This window comes from Panulirus ornatus, chromosome 12, assembly GCF_036320965.1.
Source record: "Panulirus ornatus isolate Po-2019 chromosome 12, ASM3632096v1, whole genome shotgun sequence".
NCBI lineage: Eukaryota > Metazoa > Arthropoda > Malacostraca > Decapoda > Palinuridae > Panulirus > Panulirus ornatus.
Window position 1 is genome coordinate 43,310,210 of NC_092235.1, and position 20,663 is coordinate 43,330,872.

Consider the following 20,663-nt stretch of genomic DNA (forward strand, 5'->3'; position numbering starts at 1 on the left):
GAAAGATAAACTAACTATAGATACTAAGCTAAATTTCACGTTTGTTTAAGTAGCATCTGCAGATCTCACGGAACTACAACCATAACGTAGGTAGAGGCATTAAATCAAAGTTACATTCTGGATGCAACTAAGGGACGTACGTCAACGTAGATTTTCCTTACGAAAATCATATTTTTTTTTTTCCTGCACGATCGAAATCTAATGAGCAGATACGTAACACTTGAGAGCGTCGACTGTTGCTGTGAAAACGTCACGTGGGCAGATGTAGTGAGGAATCTCTTTAAATACGGGCTCTGTTTACCACATTCCAAAGCCATTTTGTAACCCTAAAGGTCTCTCTATGCCTGCAGGCAACGGCCCACAGCACCGTTTATGAGCGGGGTCGTGAGAGAGACCTCTTGCGTCCCCAGTCTGGTGGTTTTATGCTTATTAACGTTACCCTGGGGACTCCCGCCTCCCTGCCTGCCGACGATTCTTATCCTGCTGCACCGGAAGCTCTGTCATCCGGGCCGTAGATTAGGTCCACAGTGAACGGTTTCTGTTTTAGTGGCACACTGGGGTAATTAGGGGGTCTAAACCCCCTAGATACCCCATAACTACGTAAGGGAGGTGTTTATGTGTGTTAGTTTGTGTCATTTGTAGGTTGTAAAGGGTTCACTCTGAGAATAAGGCCTCGTAAAGTGCAGGTATACAAGTATCTTCTGTAAGGCTTCTGTATCTGTGTTTGTGTTTCCTTACGAAATTCACTCCCTTCCCTCTATATTAATCTTCCATTAAATCTCTCTCTCTCTCTCTCTCTCTCTCTCTCTCTCTCTCTCTCTCTCTCTCTCTCTCTATATATATATATATATATATATATATATATATATATATATATATATATATATATATATATATATATATATATTCTGTCCTACATCTTAATACCTTTCCCGCTTCCCTCCATTCCCTTTCCATCCCTTCATAATTTCCTCCCTTTACCTCCAATTCCTCTCCCACCCGCTTATCTGTCCATCCGCCCCTCTCTCCCTCTATTGCCCCTCCATTCTTTGCTCTCTTTGTTTCTATTCCCTCTCCTTAACGCTCTCTTTACTATCCTGTCTCCTTTCATTCTCCTGCTATCTTTCTATCCTTTCCTCTCCTATTCTCCACCCCAATTCTCCTCCAGTTTCTTCTATCACCCTTTATCCGTCCTTCCTTCTTTTCCTTCCTTCATTTTCTCCTGTACCCACCCCCCAACCCTCTCTCTCTCTCTGTACCTCCTCCCCGTCTTTCATCAGCCGCCCCCACCCCACCCGAAGAATCCCGTGCAGGCCGGAGCTTCGGACCATTAGTGCCCCTAATCACTAATCCTCCTGCGAACGATTGGGGAATTCTCCTCCGAATCAGCGACTCGTTAATGGCTAGTGGTGAGGGTAGTGGGGGCGGGGGGAGGGGAGCATTATATGTGCCTTAGTTTATATGACAGGTTTTGGTTTAGTGGGCGAGGGAGGGTGAGTTTCATTGTTTCGAATGGGATTGTCTGGTTTTAGTTTTGGGGAAGTTTGTGTGGTGTGGCGAGTGAGGGGTCCTGGCCAGCTGGAGCTGCAGATGCTGGCGAGGATGGTTGGTAGTGGTGTTGTACCTAGTGGTACTGGTAATGGTGGCGGTGTTGTGGTCTGATCTCGGCTACGGTAATGGTTGCTATCGCGCCGCTCTGGGTGGCGTAGCTTGTGGTGGTGATGGTAAGGTTGTGATAATGGTGGTGGTGATCGTGGTAGTAATAATGGTGTTGGTAATAGTGGTAGTGATAATGGTGATGGTGATAGCGAGATAATGGTGGTGGTGATGGTTCCCAGTGTTGTTAATAATGGCTTTGGTGGAACGATAGTGGAATGTTACTGAGAAATGGACCGGGTCGAGGATGTGAGAGAATCCCATCATAAGCCTATGGACGGTGGTTTCTGGTGGTTTCTGGTGGTAGTGTCGGCACTCGTAAAGGACGATGGTGTCACTTGCGGTGCCCATGCTTGTGTCTACATTGATGTTTTGAAAGACACACTTATATGATTACATAGGTGTACTTAACTGGTGTACATATTCATAATAGTAGTAGTATGAGTAGTATGAAGTGTTCTGACTCGTAGGGTCTCTCTACTCATACTGATGTCGAGGTGCACTTTGATGGCCGTGGAGGTAACCTCTGGTGACTTCAGCCACGGTCAGAATAGCAAACATTAACAGTAGACTGACTCTGCTGGGCCGAGGTAACGTGGGCGTGGCGTGGACTGTAAGCGGTGCGTCAAAGTGATCCATCAGCGGATGGTATCGGCTGCAGCATATAACCATTACTTGTCGTTACAATGTCGTTTCGTATGATGTGGGGCGCGAGTATGACAGGATATGATATGTACCCACTGCCATCTCCTGCCAGCTGGGTGCCGCTGGAAGGCATCGTTGTTGGGGAAGCCATTTCCCTGCATGGAAATGACACGAAAATGAGTTTCATTTCAAAGATGAGGAAGGAATGGTTTCGCATGTAAATTGTGTGGCACTATATTCCGTCACGGAAAGAATGCAGTGGTGACGCGTTCCCAGCATGAGGAGTCGCTATGGTGATGGTGTCCTGGTGGGAGCACATGGTACGTGATGCATGGTGACTTGCTCTCCGTGTAGATATCAGACACCGTAAGCGTAAGGTATACCGTGGTTGGCTCATGCCAAGCCGTTACGTAAGGAGACGTATTAGTTGTCAAGAAAACAATGATTATATTCTACAAATGCGAATGTTGTGACGTTTTTAGGAGTGGGGAATATTCCGTAATGCAGTGTGGAGAAAAGTAATGCTTGAAGTGTTTTACTCCTAGTAATGGTGTCAGGTAAGAGGCAGTGCTGAGTCCTGATTTATTTGGTCTTCCTGGGTTCTGTATGCAAAGTGTTGCACTGACTGTACCTGTGATAATGATCTGTTATTACTTACCCACTCAGGGTCTGTAGTGACAGTGATGCACATTTTAAGAAACTGTATTGATGTGTTCAATCTCAACTTGAGTAAATGTGCTGTGATGATGTGTCCCTTATCCTAATAGAGTTACACTGACCCATAGTGGAAAGTATCAGTTGTTGTGAAGTGTTCTGAGAGTCATACATTGGCCACTTTCTATTGACCAGTTGGTCAGTTTCTGTTGTCCACGTGTTGTTTCTGATGTCATAAGGGAAGCTCTGTGTAAGGATTAATGCCACAATGGTGGCGTTCGGTTCGACTGGACCTTGGTCTTAAGCTGTGCTCCGTGACAGTCAGAGTCTTGCCACTCTTGGATGTGAAGTATGGAACCCCGGCCATAAGAGTCTTAATAGATTAAATTGTAAATGGAGAAAGTGTCATGGGCGAGTCCTTGATGTTAATCCCGGCATTCATAATGAGCTCATCTCAGATTTAATGTCCATCTCATCGCTCGAGGCAGTAATTTAAAGACGAATGATCTCATTTTGAGTTGCCAAGGAGGAGTCCATCATCCAGCTTCGTATCACATCTCTATTTTCACACAACATCTCGTCAGCAACAACCTTTCTCCTCAGTAATGTTATGAAACCGAGAAAATATACTGTATGGTGGGACGATGTGGCCAGTAGCGCCACTGTGTTGGTGAAACTAGGAAGACGACCGTCAGAACGTCAGATAATAAGCTGAGGAAGGTCTTTCGGCGGAGTGACGAGCTATCACATACCAGCCACATCTTGCCTAGTATTAACTCACTCCTGACTCACCAGTGAACCGACTGATGCTTCCATGCCATATGACCTGTGTTTGATAACATAACCTGTCATCATTTGTAACACAGTTGATATGCCTCTTCAGCCTCCTAGCATTAATCAGTAAAGTTGTACCTTCATATGGTATCCCTACTAAAGTATAGATTCATTCGTGGTTCCGCATCTGAATATGTTCAAGTTACATGGTTTTCTAAGATGTAGTAGGTAATATCAAGTCTTTATTGTCTATTTAGGATAATCCAAAGACAACTGCAGTCTCATAAACTAATTGTTTCAACATTAGTTTGTAATAAAAATGTAATGGAAGTTCCAGAACTCCTGTATGGCTAAGTTTAGAGTGAAATTTCGTTAATGTCAGTCCTGATAAGAAAGATAACATGATTGTGATGAATAAAAGGATGATATCATTCCTGATTGTTATGAACACACAGGAGACGCATTGTCATTGGCCATAACAAAGCAAAGATTGAGTTTTGCAAGTAATGCGATATATATATATATATATATATATATATATATATATATATATATATATATATATATATATATATATATATATATATATATATATATGTAAGGCATGTGTACGTGTAGGAAGAGAGGAAAGTGATTGGTTCTCAGTGAATGTAGGTTTGCGGCAGGGGTGTGTGATGTCTCCATCGTTGTTTAATTTGTTTATGGATGGGGTTGTTAGGGAGGTGAATGCAAGAGTTTTGGAAAGAGGGGCAAGTATGAAGTCTGTTGTGGATGAGAGAGCTTGGGAAGTGAGTCAGTTGTTGTTCGCTGATGATACAGCGCTGGTGGCTGATTCATGTGAGAAACTGCAGAAGCTGGTGACTGAGTTTGGTAAAGTGTGTGAAAGAAGAAAGTTAAGAGTAAATGTGAATAAGAGCAAGGTTATTAGGTACAGTAGGGTTGAGGGTCAAGTCAATTGGGAGGTAAGTTTGAATGGAGAAAACTGGAGGAAATAAAGTGTTTTAGATATCTGGGAGTGGATCTGGCACCGGATGGAACCATGGAAGCGGAAGTGGATCATAGGGTGGGGGAGGGGGCGAAAATCCTGGGAGCCTTGAAGAATGTGTGGAAGGTGAGAACATTATCTCGGAAAGCAAAAATGGGTATGTTTGAAGGAATAGTGGTTCCAACAATTTTGTATGGTTGCGAGGCGTGGGCTATGGATAGAGTTGTGCGCAGGAGGGTGGATGTGCTGGAAATGAGATGTTTGAGGACAATGTGTGGTGTGAGGTGGTTTGATCGAGTAAGTAACGTAAGGGTAAGACATATGTGTGGAAATAAAAAGAGCGTGGTTGAGAGAGCAGAAGAGGGTGTTCTGAAATGGTTTGGGCACATGGAGAGAATGAGTGAGGAAAGATTGACCAAGAGGATATATGTGTCAGAGGTGGAGGGAACGAGGAGAAATGGGAGACCAAATTGGAGGTGGAAAGATTGAGTGAAAAAGATTTTGTGTGATCGGGGCCTGAACATGCAGGAGGGTGAAAGGAGGGCAAGGAATAGAGTTAATTGGATCGATGTGGTATACCGGGGTTGACGTGCTGTCAGTGGATTGAATCAGGGCATGTGAAGCGTCTGGGGTAAACCATGGAAAGCTGTGTAGGTATGTATATTTGCGTGTGTGGACGTGTATGTATATACATGTGTATGGGGGTGGGTTGGGCCATTTCTTTCGTCTGTTTCCTTGCGCTACCTCGCAATGCGGGAGACAGCGACAAAGCAAAAAAAAAAAAAAAAAATGAATATATATATATATATATATATATATATATATATATATATATATATATATATATATATATATATATTATTTATTTATTTTGCTTTGTCGCTGTCTCCCGCGTTTGCGAGGTAGCGCAAGGAAACAGACGAAAGAAATGGCCCAACCCAACCCCATACACATGTATATACATATACGTCCACACACGCAAATATACATACCTATACATATCTATGTACACATATATATACACACACAGACATATACATATATACACATGTACATAATTCATACTGTCTGCCTTTATTTATTCCTATCCCCACCTTGCCACACATGGAATAACATACCCCTCCCCCTTCATGTGTGCGAGGTAGCGCTAGGAAAAGACAACAAAGACAACAAAGGCCCCATTCGTTCACACTCAGTCTCTAGCTGTCATGTAATAATGCCCGAAACCACAGCTCCCTTTCCACATCCAGGCCCCACAGAACTTTTCATGCATTACCCCAGACGGTTCACATGCCCTGATTCAATCCATTGACAGCACGTCGACCCCGGTATACCACATCGATCCATTCACTCTATTCCTTGCCCGCCTTTCACCCTCCTGCATGTTCAGGCCCCGATCACTCAAAATTTTTTCACGCCATCTTTCCACCTCCAATTTGGTCTCCCACTTCTCCTCGTTCCCTCCACCTCCGACACATATATCCTCTTGGTCAATCTTTCCTCACTCATTCTCTCCATGTGCCCAAACCATTTCAAAACACCCTCTTCTGCTCTCTCAACCACGCTCTTTTTATTTCCACACATCTCTCTTTCCCTTACATTACTTACTCGATCAAACCACCTCACACCACATATTGTCCTCAAACATCTCATTTCCAGCACATCCACCCTCCTGCGCACAACTCTATCCATAGCCCACCCCTCGCAACCATACAACATTATTGGAACCACTATTCCTTCAAACATAGCCATTTTTGCTTTCCGAGATAATGTTCTCGACTTCCACACATTCTTCAATGCTCCCAGGATGTTCGCCCCCTCCCCCACCCTATGATTCACTTCCGCTTCCATGGTTCCATCCGGTGCCAGATCCACTCCCAGATATCTAAAACACTTTACTTCCTCCATATATATATATATATATATATATATATATATATATATATATATATATATATATATATATATATATATATATATTATCCCTGGGGATAGGGGATTAAGAATACTTCCCACGTATTCCCTGGGTGTCGTAGAAGGCGACTAAAAGGGGAGGGAGCGGGGGGGCTGGAAATCCTCCCCTCTCGTTTTTTTGTTTTAATTTTCCAAAAGAAGGAAAAGAGGGGGCCAGGTGAGGATATTCCAAAAAAGGCCCAGTCCTCTATTCCTACCGCTACCTCGCTAACGCGGGAAATGGCGAATAGTTTAAAAGAAAAGAAAAAATATATACATATATGCATATATATATATATATATATATATATATATATATATATATATATATATATATATATATATATATATATATATATATATATATATTTTTTTTTTTCTTTTTTAAACTATTCGCCATTTCCCGCATTAGCGAGGTAGCGTTAAGAACAGAGGACTGGGCCTTTGAGCGAATACACTCACCAGGCCCAATTCTCTGTTCCTTCTTTTGGAGAAAAAAAAAAGAAAATATATATATATATATATATATATATATATATATATATATATATATATATATATATATATATATATATATATATATATATCCCTGGGGATAGGGGATTAAGAATACTTCCCACGTATTCCCTGCGTGTCGCAGAAGGCGACTAAAAGGGGAGGGAGCGGGGGGCTGGAAATCCTCCCCTCTCGTTTTTTTTTTTTTTTTTTTGTTTTTTTTTAATTTTCCAAAAGAAGGAACAGAGGGGGCCAGGTGAGGATATTCCAAAAAAGGCCCAGTCCTCTGTTCTTAACGCTACCTCGCTAACGCGGGAAATGGCGAATAGTTTAAAAGAAAGAAAAGATATATATATATATATATATATATATATATATATATATATATATATATATATATATATATATATATATATATTGGAAAGGATCACAATTTTGCGCGTGATCAAGATATTCCTATGAGTCCACGGGAAAAATGAAACACGAAAAGTTCCCAAGTGCACTTTCGTGTAATAATCACATCATCAGGGGAGACACAAGAGAGAAATATAACAGTCAGTTGATACACATCGAAGAGACGAAGCTAGGACGCCACTTGGTAAACATGTGATTGTCCAAATCATGTTTACCAAATGGCGTCCTAGCTTCGTCTCCTCGATGTATATCAACTGACTGTTATATTTCTCTCTTGTGTCTGCCCTGATGATGTGATTATTACACGAAAGTGCACTTGGGAACTTTTCGCTTTTCGTGCTTCATTTTCCCCGTGGACTCATAGGAATATATATATATATATATATATATATATATATATATATATATATATATATATATATATATATATATATATATATATATATATGCATGCGTGTGTGTTTATGTAAACAAAATTCCAGATACCAAAATACCATGAGCTCTTCTTATTCTAAAATGTTGCAGTGATTCTGGGAATGCTAGGGCAATTCCCTGGCTTTTGATGTCTGTGTGCAAATAATTTCTTTGTGTATAAATGTTACAGTTTTAAAGTATTCATGCATTTTCCGCAACAGCTGCCCATTGTTCTGTGACGATGGAATCTCTCTTTGAGGGCTAATTGTGAGGCTTTGTACTGGTCCAGCTTTATTCCATTGTTTCCGAGGTACTTTCCGATACGGTGTGGCCTTTTTGTTGTCAACTGATTGCACGTTTTAGTGTGTGGTCTGACACATGCCTGCGCGCGCGCGCACACACACCCACCCACACACACACACACACACACACACACACACACACACACACACACACACACACACACGGGCCCTCGTGGTGTGTTGGTTAGCATTAGTGAGCATGAGTCAGCACGGGCCAACCCAGGGTCGTGCCTGCAAAGGTGGGAATCCTGGGAGCGGCAGTCGGCCCATAGCCAATCCCAGTTGTTCATCCTTCATTCGGACCTGGTTGATGAATGGGCACCTGGCTTAGGCTGGTGTGTGTGTGTGTGTGTGTGTGTGTGTGTGTGTGTGAAGCTGCTTTGACTGGCCTATTTTCTGACTCAAAGTTCATTTTCACCGTCCAAAAACTTAATCCTAAGCTTAGTAGTTACAAGTAACGATAATAATGATAATGATAATGATAATGATAATGATGATAATAATAATAATGATAATAATAATAATAATAATAATAATAATAATAATAATAATAATAATAATCATCGTCACCATTATCATCATCATCATCATAACCTCTCTTACACATGACTGCTTCTCGCGCCATAGGAAGAGACCATCGAAGATCCACCTCATTTGCACCTCGTCTCAGTCTCCCGTGTAGTGTACTGAACCCTTCGGTCACCATCCAAGCATGACAAACTACGCAAGAATTCACGTTGACTGCTTCACGTGTCCTGACTCAGCTCACTGACAGAACGTCGCCCCCGTTTCCCTACCTTTCTCAACCCAAACCGTGTCGTTCTGATTCATGTCCACCTCACCACTCCTCAATGCTCATACGATGATGTGAAAACCCTGGTTCACTCTGTCCTTCCATCTCCTTGGTCTTCCCTTCCCTCTCGTTCCAGCCAGACCTGACGGGTAGACTTTCTTTCGTCATTTTGTCTCTGATCATCCTCTTCATGCTACTTCAACACACCCTGATCAACTGAATCAGAATGCACTCACTGCCACATCTCTATGGTACACTGTTGTCCCTTACCCGATCAACCCAACCCACACCACATATCGTTACTAGGTATCTCATTTTAAGCACATCAATCCTCCTTTTTTTTTATTCTTTTACTTTTCTTATGCGTTCAAGACCCATGTCACGCATCCATATAACACTCGGTATACCTATCTTTGCCCAATTCAACGATGACCTCTCTTTCCACACGCTCTTTAATGCATCCAGGACCCTAGCCTCCTTTGCCACTGTATGATTCACCTTAGTCCGTGTGGTTTTATCCGCTGCCACGTTCACATACAGATATGTAAAGCACTTCCTGCCAGGTCCTCCCGTGTTCAAACTTACGTCCACACTGCCTCTCTCATCTCCCTTTTGCAAGTCTGACATAATATTGCTCTTGTTCACATGTACTCTCAACATTCTCCTTTCATTCACTCTCCCACACATTGTTGTCTCCAGCTTCTGGAGTCTCCCTCAGGAGTCTGCTACCGGAGACACGCGTGATATACAAACAGTAAGTGACTCAAGCCCCAAGCCTCTCCACCTCCAACATGATCAAGACCCGCCTTTCGCTCTGAGACCCTCTTATTTACCTCTTCACAACCCTGTACATAAACAGATAAAGCACGTAAGGTCACATGGCAATTTTGATGAAGACCCCCTTCGCTGAAAACCACCCCCCTCTTTTCTTTTTTTACGCACAAGCCTTACTTCAAAGATAATGAATCCTTACTACCTTCATTAACTTTCCATTGGTCTCACATACTTGAAGCACCCTTTCCCATGGCCTCTCAGTCACCCGTATCTTACGCTTTCTCCAGGTCCATAGATGCCACATACAGTTATCTCTCTCTCTCTCTCTCTCTCTCTCTCTCTCTCTCTCTCTCTCTCTCTCTCTCTCTCTCTCTCTCTCTCTCTCTCTCTCTCTCTCAAAAGTTTTGAAGGGAAACATCGAGGAAATCCTGATTCACATGTTTTCTACCTTTCAGGGAGTCACGTTGAACCTCCTCAGTCAGAGTTTCAGTACATACCACCACCCTCTCACTCACCACTTTCCCATACATCTTTCCAGGTAGACTCAACAGTCCACCTCTGTAATTCAAGCCTTCGCTCTGTACCCCTTGCCTCTATGTAAGGACACTACAGATGCATTCTCCCGGTCCAAGGGCACTTCACGATGGGTCATACAAAGGTCCGTTTCTTGAGAAACTCAGCTGCTGTCCCATTCACCCTCCCGTATTGCCACACTTCATTTCATGCAAGGTCTTCAGTGCCTCCCTTCACCAGACCATTCTCCATGACTCTTCTGCGCTGCATGCCACCTCGTCCCTAACACACCGTATCCGCTACCCAGTCTTTTGACACATTCAGCGGTCCTTCATAACATTTGCTGTATCTCTTTTTCACCTTGTCTTCTGTTATGACTTCCCCATGCTCTCTCTTCACTGTCGACTCAATTTTTTTTCTCTTGTTCTCGTCACACTACTTACCTCCTCCCAGAATGTTATCTATTTTCTATGAAGTTCATTGACACGGTCACTCTTTCCCTCACTTGCCGACCTTTTCAGCTCTGGCACCTTTCTCTTGAGCACCCGCTGCATGCTTTTGTACTGGTATGAATCACTTGCACTTCCTCCCTGCAGAATCCATCCATACGCCTTCCTTCTCTAATTCACCGGCGATCTGACTTCCTCACTCCGCCGCTCGCTTCGCATCCTCATTACGTCCACATCCCACCCTCTGCATACTACATATTTCACCTGCTTATCAAAGCACGGCTTCCTTAAGTGCCTGCCACTCCTCTTCCATGATTCTTGTTTCATTTGCTCACGTCCTATGACAGTCTTCATGCAGTCTGTCGTGGCATCTCTTTTCCGACTCACTCACCTTCACCCTTCCTTTGACACACATGTCATTTCCTCTTTCCCTAAAGCCACTAGAAATGTCCACACTCACCTCGACCAAGACATGACCAGTATTGCACCTGCCACCCCTCCCAGCACGCTCACAGCATGTACGTTATTTGCCTGTCATTTAACACATAATCCAATAATGCCCATTCACATATACCCAACCCCACACAACCGTACATATATATATATATATATATATATATATATATATATATATATTTATGGATGGGGTTGTTAGGGAGGTGAATGCAAGAGTTTTGGAAAGAGGGGCAAGTATGAAGTCTGTTGGGGATGAGAGAGCTTGGGAAGTGAGTCAGTTGTTGTTCGCTGATGATACAGCGCTGGTGGCTGATACATGTGAGAAACTGCAGAAGCTGGTGACTGAGTTTGGTAAAGTGTGTGAAAGAAGAAAGTTAAGAGTAAATGTGAATAAGAGCAAGGTTATTAGGTACAGTAGGGTTGAGGGTCAAGTCAATTGGGAGGTAAGTTTGAATGGAGAAAAACTAGAGGAAGTAAAGTGTTTTAGATATCTGGGAGTGGATCTGGCAGCGGATGGAACCATGGAAGCGGAAGTGGATCATAGGGTGGGGGAGGGGGCGAAAATTCTGGGAGCCTTGAAGAATGTGTGGAAGTCGAGAACATTATCTCGGAAAGCAAAAATGGGTATGTTTGAAGGAATAGTGGTTCCAACAATGTTGTATGGTTGCGAGGCGTGGGCTATGGATAGAGTTGTGCGCAGGAGGATGGATGTGCTGGAAATGAGATGTTTGAGGACAATGTGTGGTGTGAGGTGGTTTGATCGAGTAAGTAACGTAAGGGTAAGAGAGATGTGTGGAAATAAAAAGAGCGTGGTTGAGAGAGCAGAAGAGGGTGTTTTGAAATGGTTTGGGCACATGGAGAGAATGAGTGAGGAAAGATTGACCAAGAGGATATATGTGTCGGAGGTGGAGGGAACGAGGAGAAGAGGGAGACCAAATTGGAGGTGGAAAGATGGAGTGAAAAAGATTTTGTGTGATCGGGGCCTGAACATGCAGGAGGGTGAAAGGAGGGCAAAGAATAGAGTGAATTGGAGCGATGTGGTATACCGGGGTTGACGTGCTGTCAGTGGATTTGAATCAGGGCATGTGTATGAGGGTGGGTTGGGCCATTTCTTTCGTCTGTTTCCTTGCGCTACCTCGCAAACGCGAGAGACAGCGACAAAGCAAAAAAAAAAAAAAAAAATATATATATATATATATATATATATATATATATATATATATATATATATATATATATATGTATGTATATATATATATATATATATATATATATATATATATATATATATATATATATATATATATATATATATATATATATCCCTGGGGATAGGGGAGAAAGAATACTTCCCACGTATTCCCTGCGTGTCGTAGAAGGCGACTAAAAGGGGAGGGAGCGGGGGGCTGGAAATCCTCCCCTCTCGTTTTTTTTTTTTATTTTCCAAAAGAAGGAACAGAGAACGAGGCCAGGTGAGGATATTCCCTCAGAGGCCCAGTCCTCTGTTCTTAACGCTACCTTGCTAACGCGGGAAATGGCGAATAGTATGAAAATAAGAAAAGAAAGAAAAAGATATATATATATATATATATATATATATATATATATATATATATATATATATATATATATATATATGTATATATGTATATATATATATATATATATATATATATATATATATATATATATATATATATGTATGTATGACTCATGGTGAGGTGCCTGAGGATTGGCGGAATGCGTGCATAGTGCCATTGTACAAAGGCAAAGGGGATAAGAGTGAGTGCTCAAATTACAGAGGTATAAGTTTGTTGAGTATTCCTGGTAAATTATATGGGAGGGTATTGATTGAGAGGGTGAAGGCATGTACAGAGCATCAGATTGGGGAAGAGCAGTGTGGTTTCAGAAGTGGTAGAGGATGTGTGGATCAGGTGTTTGCTTTGAAGAATGTATGTGAGAAATACTTAGAAAAGCAAATGGATTTGTATGTAGCATTTATGGATCTGGAGAAGGCATATGATAGAGTTGATAGAGATGCTCTGTGGAAGGTATTAAGAATATATGGTGTGGGAGGCAAGTTGTTAGAAGCAGTGAAAAGTTTTTATCGAGGATGTAAGGCATGTGTACGTGTAGGAAGAGAGGAAAGTGATTGGTTCTCAGTGAATGTAGGTTTGCGGCAGGGGTGTGTGATGTCTCCATGGTTGTTTAATTTGTTTATGGATGGGGTTGTTAGGGAGGTGAATGCAAGAGTTTTAGAAAGAGGGGCAAGTATGAAGTCTGTTGGGGATGAGAGAGCTTGGGAAGTGAGTCAGTTGTTGTTCGCTGATGATACAACGCTAGTGGCTGATTCATGTGAGAAACTGCAGAAGCTGGTGACTGAGTTTGGTAAAGTGTGTGAAAGAAGAAAGTTAAGAGTAAATGTGAATAAGAGCAAGGTTATTAGGTACAGTAGAAGAAGAAAGTTAAGAGTAAATGTGAATAAGAGCAAGGTTATTAGGTACAGTAGGGTTGAAGGTCAAGTCAATTGGGAGGTGAGTTTGAATGGAGAAAAACTGGAGGAAGTTAAGTGTTTTAGATATCTGGGAGTGGATCTGTCAGCGGATGGAACCATGGAAGCGGAAGTGGATCATAGGGTGGGGAGGGGGCGAAAATTCTGGGAGCCTTGAAGAATGTGTGGAAGTCGAGAACATTATCTCGGAAAGCAAAAATGGGTATGTTTGAAGGAATAGTGGTTCCAACAATGTTGTATGGTTGCGAGGCGTGGGCTATGGATAGAGTTGTGCGCAGGAGGATGGATGTGCTGGAAATGAGATGTTTGAGGACAATTTGTGGTGTGAGGTGGTTTGATCGAGTAAGTAACGTAAGGGTAAGAGAGAAGTGTGGAAATAAAAAGAGCGTGGTTGAGAGAGCAGAAGAGGGTGTTTTGAAATGGTTTGGGCACATGGAGAGAATGAGTGAGGAAAGATTGACCAAGAGGATATATGTGTCGGAGGTGGAGGGAACGAGGAGAAGAGGGAGACCAAATTGGAGGTAGAAAGATGGAGTGAAAAAGATTTTGTGTGATCGGGGCCTGAACATGCAGGAGGGTGAAAGGAGGGCAAGGAATAGAGTGAATTGGAGCGATGTGGTATACCGGGGTTGACGTGCTGTCCGTGGATTGAATCAAGGCATGTGAAGCGTCTGGGGTAAACCATGGAAAGCTGTGTAGGTATGTATATTTGCGTGTGTGGACGTGTGTATATACATGTGTATGGGGGTGAGTTGGGCCATTTCTTTCGTCTGTTTCCTTGCGCTACCTCGCAAACGCGGGAGACAGCGACAAAGCAAAAAAAAAAAAAAAATATATATATATGTGCGTGTGTGAGGTGACTGTATGACGTAACAGTTTGATCTTTGCAATGTTTTCTAAGTTATCCGTTCAGTTTAGACCATAATGTTATTTATCTTATTAACTCTTATCATTCCAAATCAAGACAGTTTATTACATTCTTAAATGTAATGGTCAAGCTTCCCCTCTCCCCTCTCAAGACACATCCTGCATCTTTTATCTTCGTCTTCACAATGTCTTCCATATCCCTCATCTTCTTTTATAACTTGGCCCTCAGTCAAGCCACAGTTATAACCAATTCCTTCCTTATTCATTACATCTTCCGAGCCACTGTACATCTCATCATACCACTTTATACTCCTAATATCTTCTGTTTGTTTGAGTTGTTTATATACTAATTTTCTTTTAATTTTTTGCTATGTTTAGGCACGTGAAATTCGATCCCATTCCTCAAACATTCCAACTTTTGCCTTAGTATTTTTCCCACAATATCCAACTGATCCAACTTGTACAGTTACCCTAAGGAATATAGTTGACCTTCCCTTATTTTTTCTAAATTTCCAAAGACCACATCTAATTTCCTTAATAAGCACATCTTCATCTATAACCTTCTCTCCTTTCAGTGTGTCAAGAGCATGTTTAGAGTCACTTATTATCAATATTTCATTTTCAGCGTTCAACCACTCTTTTTTTCACCTTTTTAAGACCTCATTACCAGCAATTAGTTCTGGCTGTGTTCAGGACACTCCATCATTCATGCCAACACATTTCTGGCTCTAAGACCCATTTCCTCATGTCAGAAATCCCATTCTCACTCCTCATATATTATCTCAGACTCTTCTAGCAGCACCTCATAAAAAGCAGCATCATTATCACGCTTCTTTTTTTAGCATGAATCTTTTCAAGTGCAAGAAAAGCCTTTGCCACTTCACAATTAACATTCAATTTTCTATCTTAATAGTATTGCATAATCAATCTTCAGATCACTGACAGTGCTTAACTCATCTCATTAAGTATTCTTGGTTCCCTCTCCTTTAATACCACATTTTGCCATATGGGATACAACTGTCTTGACCCAGCATCCCTTGGATCTCCCCGTTTCAAGCTAATTAGTTAGTCCGTCATGAAGAGCAACGTTAAATTTGTTAACTATTTCACATCCCACAGTAATAATGATGATGACGATTATGATAATGACAATAATGAATGATAATGATGGTAGTAATAGTGATAAGAAAAATAGTATTGATGATAATAATAAATGACGATAATTGTAATTAGTTTTATTGCATCGACCGCAATCAAACGCTGAAAATATGGATGAAAAACTTACAGCATAAACACAGGGGCTATAAAGAAGGAGAAGGGGTAACACACAGTACCTTCCTCCTGCTCATGTGCTCAGGGGTGAAGGGTAATATACAGGTAACTGACTATTGATGAATTTTCCATTGGTTCATATGGGACTCTTCTTGCACCGGTCTGTAGGGGCTGACACAGGTTCGATGCGGTTGTGGCTGCCATGTCGCAACTGGAGAAAGAGGGATCTGTGGTCCTAGAATTTGATGGTGGTTAGAGGTACGGTGGCTGCATCCCAAGTTCTTAATGAAGTCCAGGTGACTGTTAGAGAGACTTGGAAGAGTCAATGTGATGAGTGTTTCTTCAAGGATGGTGTTAAAAGGGTTCGAATATGATCTCGCATGCCCCTTTCTGTACCTTTACTACTAGGTATATAGACGATATTGAGTCCTATTTATAATCATCTTTGTTTTCATGAAGCTCTTATTGAGATTAATGTTTTCAGATTGCTTCGTCTAAGCTTCAGCGAAAAATGGGGAATGATGGAAAAGCAAAGCGTATGATATTTCTTGAGGTCTCAAGTGCGATGGCGTGGTATTTGGCCTGACCATTGAGGGTCAGATCAGAGATTACGTCATCAATCCCAAAGGTCGTCCAGTTATGCTCAAGGATCATGTCGTCGTGCTCAAGGGTCGTACCATCGTGCTTAAGAAGGAATTAGCTACAAACTGAGACTTGTAACGATCTGGTACTTGTGGCTGTGGTACAACTGGCCTGTACAAGGGGCGACGTGTTGTCAGTGGACTGAGGCAGGGCATATAAAGCAGCCGGGGTAAAACCATGGAAAGGTTTGTGGGGCCCTGGATGTGAAAAGGGAGCTGTGGTTTCGGTACATTACACATTATAGCTTGAGAATGGACGTAAGCGAATGAGGCCCTTTCTTCGTCTGTTCCGGACGCTACCCGCTTGCGCCGAAAACGGCGAAGTAGCATGCCATAAAGAGATGCTAATTACAAGATCACCAGGTAAATAGAAATAATGAAGTAAAAAGTTCGGGGACATGATCCAGTATAGAAATGGGAAAGTTAGCTGGCTAACAGAGTAACTGATCGCTGGAATAAATCATTCCTTGGCATAATTGATTGAGCACAATTTATGTGAAAAATTTACGAGGTGATTATTTCGAAATGTTGCAAAGATTTTTAACAGGCAGGTGGGACCCTCTCAGCAGATAACTTCGATGTGGACCAACAGATCTCTTGTTGTCCTTAATACCCACACATTCCCACACATCTCAGATATCTAGCGTCTTCTCGATTATCTAGTCGTCTTACTCATTTCCCTCTGGTTCCTCTGTCTGTCACTTTCGTCTCTACTAAGATCACTGTAAAGTCTTGACTGGGATCACTGTAAAGTCTCGACTGAGATCACTGTAAAGTCTTGACTGGGATCACTGTAAAGTCTCGACTGGGATCACCAGTAAAGTCTTGACTGGGATCACTGTAAAGTCTCGACTGAGATCACTGTAAAGTCTTGACTGGGATCACTGTAAAGTCTCGACTGAGATCACTGTAAAGTCTCAACAGAGATTACTGTAATCTCTGTTGAGACTTTACAGTGATCTCAGTCGAGACTTTACAGTGATATCAGCCACATCACGCTACTGATCTGTCTTTTTCTACGTTGTTACATTTATGTACACTTAACACCTCGTCTTGTCCCATGGCTTTATGGTAATCAGTTTCCCTCACTCATCTCGCTACGGCTGACTCATCTGGCTTTGGTTCATTCTACTTGCCTCACCTTGACGACCAGTGATCACCTACTTTTCTCATATATCTACCATTGTTCCATCTACTCGCCCCATTCACTTAGCCGCTTCTTATCTACTCTCCCGGGATGGCTCGCCCACCATCACCACAGGATCTACCCCGAGCGACGGCAGTTTCTCTCCCCGGTAACTGCTGTATTATGCTGCCTGACCGCTACCTCGCCGCCACACCCCTAACACTGTCCCTGGGGAGAATTCCCCTCGGCCCCTCCCCTCATATTATTACCATCTTCCCTCAGTCTCTTGCCTCCACCTCCCCTCATATTAGAAACGTTTCCCCCTCAGTCTCTCATGCCCAGCTCCTCTTCCCATCACGTTATGAAACTTTTCTTGGATTCCCTCGGCTTCCACTCCCTCAAGGTATCTCCCCTCTCACTTACTTTTCTTCCTCACGTCACCTACCCTCACCCTCCCCAACAGTGTCACCTTGACTTCTCAGGTCAAGGTGACACAGTCACCTACCCCTCCTCCTCCTCCTCCTCCTCCTCCTCCTCCTCCTCCTCCTCCTCCTCCTCCTCCTCCTTGAGCAGCCCCGACCTCCCCTCGCACCTCCTTCCTGCTTCTGCATTCAGTAGGTGCCTCACATAAACGGTCTCACGACAATACTCCATCACTCCTCTATCAAACCCCCACCTCCTCTCCATTTACCCTGCCATCGATCCCAATCTTTTCTTTCTTCCCCAATTTTTCTTTTCCAAATTCTCACACGTTTCCCCTGTTGCAGCTTCCAGTGAGTCGGGTGTGTTCGTGTGGACACTTACACGTATTTCGTCACCAGTTTTACTTATACATCTACCATTGCCTCGTTCACCTACTCTTGTCGTATCTACTCCATATCTACTCCCTTGGGATCTGTTCATTGCACACCCACAACACAACACTTGCCATCCCTACCTCACACGGCCAGCACCGCCTGCATACCCGGTCCCCTGTATCACCTTCCCTTCACCTGATTCATCTTCCTTTTCCTTTCCCTCACCTTTCTAACCTGGATCACCTCTACTTCCCCTACATTTCAATCATCCCTTATCCTTTCCATTACCATTATCTATCCTACATCTCTCCACCCTCCTTTCTTTCATCCTTCTCCCTTCAGTGCCTTCCCATCCCTAAAATCTCCTCTTCTCGTTTCCCCTCCTCTCAATCATCCTGCCTTTCCTTTATCACATTCTCTCTCTCTCTCTCTCTCTCTCTCTCTCTCTCTCTCTCTCTCTCTCTCTCTCTCTCTCTCTCTCTCTCTCTCTCTCTCTCTCTCTTCATTATCATCCCTTCACTTGATAATCTCCGTCTCCACCTCCTCTTCATACCTTCATCTCTTCATCTCGTCGCTGTACCTCAGCCTTCACGTCTCGTCCATCGCCCTACTTCTCCCCACCTTCACCATCTACCGTTGCCATTTGGTGACCATCGGTGATTATCTGGAATCTCTCTCTTGGTCAGCAGTAGTTAGATGTGCCATATCCAAGAACTTGTGAAACTGATAATTACCATAACGTTTAGGGTCTTGAAGGCTGAGCGTCAAAAGGTTCAGGAGTCGTTAAGATCGAATTCCATAATAGATTATCATGATGCTGTGTATTCATGTTCAGAAACATGAACCTCAGTGAGAGGCCGAAAGACCACGCTAGGGGTTAGCCAAAGCCGAACAAAAGGAAGTACTGGGACCACTGGTAGGTCCCATGGTTCATGGTATCGTACTCAGTTGTGTGAGTTTCGAACGTTGAAAACAATTCTCTTTGAAGAATCTGAGATCAACTGTCAGAACTTGATCGTTGGGTTCAGATCAGTCGTTCTGAATTGTATATCTACGAGGAGGGATTAAGCACTACTTAACGCAGATACGAAAACAGTTTCTAAATTTTGATCCTTTTCGTCCAGTGTTCATGTGTACACTTCGAAGCGCCGATATGAAACCTAACGAGTATCAGGGATCAGCGCCCGACACTGTACCTGGTGGTTTCTAGTTTTCCATGTTTTAAGCACCGAAAACTTTTTACACGGTATACAGGGTGTTGTGACTTCGTTCCATGAAGCACGAGTGAATGACAGAGGTGGGAGGTATGTTGAACTGCTTGACCACGACAGGAGAACCTCTGGGTGTCATGGGATGGCCTGTGGTGATATGACCCTTTCAGGATCAGGTCAAAGGCCGTAACGTTATACCCGAGAGGCGTACCGTCGCGTTCACAGGGTTAAGTTGCAGATGACTAATTGAAATGTGTTTCAGTCTGGCCAGTGTGTGTGTGTGTGTGTGTGTGTGTGTGTGTGTGTGTGTGTGTGTGTGTGTGAGAGAGAGAAATGGTGAGAAAAAAAGAAAAAGATACACAGGAAGTGTGTCGATGTAATCACCTCTTCGTAATAACGTATGAGGTACGGGGGGAGAGTTTACACTCGCGGAGCCTCACCGTATGACCTTCACCACTGTCATACGATTTGTTAAAGTTTTGTATGTTGTCGGTAACCACAGTTTTCACTACTTAGTTTATGCCGTTTATCCACAATTCTTGTACTTATAACAAGGCTTCTTTATATCTTTTCTAACAAGTCTCTTGTGTATTTCGATATCATGGCCTCTGGGTCTGTCTTTGCGTCTATGTCCAACTTTTCATTATTGACGTCATCAAACAAACTTATACTGTAAATCAGTTTTCTGAGTTCTGGTACCATCTTTGTTGCCCTCCTCTGCACCCTATCTATTGTTTTTTTGTATTTCTTTAACTGCGGTGGTCAAACCTGAGGGAAACATCCCAGTTTCGGGATAGTAAAGGATGAGAAAAGTTTGTTGCTGAATTTTGCCTTATACATGTACTTGAAAGAGACTTGCAAGTTTTCCTTGATTCTCGTAAGCTACCCCGGGGCTGTCACGATAAGCTAGGTACAATTTCGAGTCCCAAGTCCCCATCACACAGAGATTCTTGTGGCTTT